Raw genomic sequence first — 4,424 nt, forward strand, 5'->3', positions numbered from 1 at the left:
CGGCAGCTAGGGTTTGAGGGGGAAATTTTAAGAAGAAGAAGAAAGTGTTAGGGTTAATGGTTTAAAAAGGGCACGGTCGTGTTAAGGCCCCGTGTTGGGCCACATGGCCCTGTCACACGCCCGTGTGGCTCGAGTTTAGCCCATGTTCGTCACAAAAATTTAATGCCCAATTGTCACACGGTAGTATCGCACGGCCGTGTGTAATCTTCTTCCACACTCGTGTGTCTGAACACACAGTCGTGTGCCTTGCTCGTGTGGCTGCCTGACTTATTTAAAATTTGAAAATTTAGCTCTAGTTTTCACATGGCCTAGGACATGCCCGTGTGTCCAGGCCGTGTGGTTTACAAGGCCATGTCGCACGCCCATGTGGCTCGATATTTGGGGATTTTTAGCCCTATTTCCACACGGAAAAGGACACGCTCGTGTGTCCAGGTCGTGTGGGTCACTGTACCTGTATAAAAAAACATGAAAAATAGCTAAAATGAACTAGTTAGTGGTGTTAGTGCTCGAGTTTCCTCTTGAGAAGCGCTTATTTAGAGTCTAAGCTCGACTTACCTCAATTTTGTGTTGTCACGGTGGGTTGAGGAGTTGAAACTCCTCACCCCTGCTATCAATTTTTTCAAAATAAAGTCTAAGTCGAGTATTATTTACCTTGAAAGTTTCGAATTGAGAATGATTTACCTCAACTATACCGTGCGGGAAAACATTCAGTACCGTGAAAGAAGTCGCTCCGTTTGTATTACACTCTGAAATAGCAATTCGGGGGTCCTTTTCATCTAACAATACTTTATCCCCGACCTTAAATTGCTTTGTTTCATCCCTACACTCATCATGGCGTCGCTTTGATTCATCGTGTAGTTTTGGTTTCTCCTTGACATGTGTCTGCCATTTATCTAGTTCATCAATTTGTAGTCTTCGTTCCTCATGACTCGTTTTGTTTTTGTCACATGGACTAGAATGTGGCTCCATTACGTTCTTCCTAGGTGTTACCTATAAAAAAGTTTGCGCCTTAACATTACTCGAGTTAATAGAACTTAAACAATCGTCTCCATTACTAGATATATTAGCAGAATCTTGAGCTTGAAGTTTAATCGTGTCATCTCCTACACGAAGTATCAATTCACCTGTGCCAACATGATAGTTCTAGCAGTTGCTAAAAAGGGCCTTCCTAAAATTAAAGGTGCATAACTATCCTCGTCTATGTCTAGAACAACAAAGTCAACTGGGAATATAAATTTATCAATTTTGACAAGCACGTCTTCAATAATACCCATAGGAAATCTAATTGTTTTATCTGCCAATTGAATGCTCATCCTAGTTTGTTTGGGTTTCCCAAGACCTAGTTATTTAAACATTTTATAGGGCATGACATTAATACTTGCCCCTAAATCAGCCAACGCGTTCTTAATATTTAAACTACCAATTAAACAAGGGATAGTAAAACTCGTTGGATCTTTCAATTTATTGGGTAGCTTATTTTGTAGAATGGCTGAGCAAACTGCATTTAATTCCACATGTGACGCATCATCTAACTTTCGTTTATTATCCAAGAGCTCCTTTAAAAATTTAACTTCGTTCGGTATCTGCGAAAGGGCTTCAATAAACGGTAAGTTAATATGTATTTTTTTTAATAATTTAAGGAATTTACTAAATTGTTCGTCCATGTGGTCTTTCCTTGTCACCTTAGGGTATGGTACACGAGGCTTATACTCCTTGCTTACAGGCTACTATGTACCATTACTTACATCAACCTTACCTTTATCTTCCACATTGTCTTGCCTCAGTTTCGATTCAGATTCAACTAACCCTTTATCATTGTGCACAATGATGACATGAAGTTGTTCCCTTAGGTTAGTTTCAGTGTTACTTGGTAGGCCACCTTGTGGTCGTTTAGAGATCAACTTAGCAAGCTGTCCTATTTGAGTTTCGAGCCCTTGAATCGATGCTTGTTGATTCTTAAGTACTGTTTTGGTATTCTAAAAATGAGTTCCTGACACCGAGATAAATTTTGTAAGCATCTCTTCGAGGTACAGTTTCTTCTCTTGTTCGTAAGGTGGTTGTTGAAAACCTGGAGGATGTTATGGCCTTTGATTTCCATGAGCACCCCACGAGAAATTGGGATGGTTCCTCCAACCTGCATTATAAGTGTTACTGTATGGGTTATTTTGAGGTCTAGAATTATTACCCATATAGTGGACTTGTTTCTCATCGGTGTTAGGGTTGACGGATGGATAATTTGTGTTGTGTACTCCTCCTCCATTTGAATCACACCTCATCACTGGATGTATCTGAGTAGAACCATACAAACCATCAATCTTTTTATTTAAAAGTTCTACCTGATTAGATAGCATAGTGACCGAGTTGAGGTTGAAAACACCGTTGCTTTTGTCAGCTTTGTTCTCATGACTTTCCACTGATAGTTATTCAGTGACATCTCTTCAATAAATTCGTAAGCCTCTTCAGGTGTTTTGTTGTTTAAAGTTCCACCGGGGACTGTGTTGATCAATTGCCTTGTTGAGGTGTTCACACCGTTGTAAAAAGTTTGAACCTGCAGCCATAGAGGTAACCCATGGTGAGGGCACCTTCTTAATAAGTCCTTGTATCTCTCCCATGCATCATAAAGAGTTTCTAGATCCATCTGCCCAAAAGAAGCGATATCATTCCTCAATTTAGCCATTTTAGCCGGCGGAAAATATTTAAGTAAAAATTTTTCGGTCATTTGTTCCCAAGTAGCGATTGACCCTCGAGGTAATGAGTTCAACCACTGTTTAGCCTTATTTCATAATGAAAAAGGAAATAACCAAGGCGAATGGCATCGTCAGAAACATCATTAATCTTAAAGGTGTCGCAGAATTCCAAAAAATTTACCAAATGAGTGTTTCGATCCTCGTCCTGCAAACCATCAAACTGAACAAACTGTTGTATTATTTGAATTGTGTTAGGTTTCAGTTCAAAATTATTTACAGCAACAGCAGGTCTAACTATACTCGATTCAGTTCCTGTTAAATTAGGTTTAGCATAATCATACATGGTACGAGGAGCAAGATTTTTATCTACTGGATTTGCAGCAACCACATGAGGTAGTGGATTATTCTGATTATCAGCCATCCCCTCAGTTGTAGTATTGATATCGTCCTCTCGCTCTTCCTCTATGCATTGTACGCTTCACCTTATTTCTCTTCAGTTTCTGTGAGCTGTGCTCTCGATCTCACTGTCAAAAAGTAATGGTCCCGACGGATTTCTTCTAGTCATAAACTAAAGAAACCTACTAGAAGCAAAAAGGAAAAATCAATAAATAAAAACAAAAATAAATGGCAATAAAAATAAAAATGGCTAAAGTAATAAATATCAAATGTTCCTAATATCTTAGTCCCTGGCAACAGCGCCAAAAACTTGATGGCCGTAAAACTAACTAAAAATTTGACTAAGGCAAGCGCACCTGTTGAACAGTAGTATAGTTGAGGTGAGATCAGAAATATCGTATCCACGAGGACTAAAAATACTAGTAATTACTATTTTTTTATTATCTAGCCTGAGAATTGAAGGGATGTTTTAAAAACCAAAATTAAATATCTAATTAACTAAGATTACGACAGAGATAAAAGTTGGAAAATACTTTAGGAAAACCGATGGAGAAGACAATACCTAAGGAAGAATCCACCTAGACTTCACTTATCACTTCTAAATTAGACGATTTATTCAATTAAATTAATCCGTAGAAACCCTTGATTTATGTTAATATCTCTCTCAAGACTAAAAATAGCTGACTCTAGGTTGATTAATCAAAATCTCTTTCTAATTAAAACCCCTATCGTCACATTAACTCGATCTATGGATCTCCTTATTAGATTTGACTTTAATCTGACAGATTTATCTCGTCCTATGTCTAGGATTGCATGCAACTCCACTTAATTATAGGCGATCCACTCTTAAACAGTGAATTTTCCTCCTTTGAATAAGCACATCAAAAACTTGAATTAATATCCTGGAATATTAAAACAATGGTTAAATTCACAATTAAGAATAAGAATAAGTATTTATCATATAATTAAAATAGTAATAAGATTCGTCTTAGGTTTCATCTCCCTTAGGTATTTAGGGAACTTAGTTCATAACAATAGAGGGAAACATCTCAAAATTGGGGAACAATAGAACATAAGGAAACCTAAAAACTTTGGTGGAAATTGAATGGAGATCTTTAATCTTGAAGGAAATCTTGCTTATAGAATGATTTTGATGGTTGACCTTGCGTGTTTTTTGCGTTCTACTCTGCGTGTCCCTTTTAATCCTCTTCTAGGGTGTTTATATAGACTTTAGAATGCCTCAAAACCCTAAAAATTAGCCTTTTCTGAGTAGAATGAGACTTGGGCTCGACAGGAACACGGCCGTATGCTGCGTCGGTGTGAAGGTCCTTAGGCCGTGTG

General features: G+C 37.9%; 1 non-coding gene across 1 annotated transcript; it reads left to right on the plus strand.

Moving 5' to 3' along the window:
• Nucleotides 1–2,564: 2,564 nt before the first annotated feature.
• Nucleotides 2,565–2,671, plus strand: LOC121211595 (small nucleolar RNA R71). The gene has a single exon (XR_005906815.1). It is a non-coding gene; the product is annotated as a small nucleolar RNA R71 (small nucleolar RNA).
• The last annotated feature ends 1,753 nt before the right edge of the window (nucleotides 2,672–4,424 follow it).

The sequence above is a fragment of the Gossypium hirsutum genome, chromosome A12 (assembly GCF_007990345.1).
Source record: "Gossypium hirsutum isolate 1008001.06 chromosome A12, Gossypium_hirsutum_v2.1, whole genome shotgun sequence".
Classification (NCBI taxonomy): Eukaryota; Viridiplantae; Streptophyta; class Magnoliopsida; order Malvales; family Malvaceae; genus Gossypium; species Gossypium hirsutum.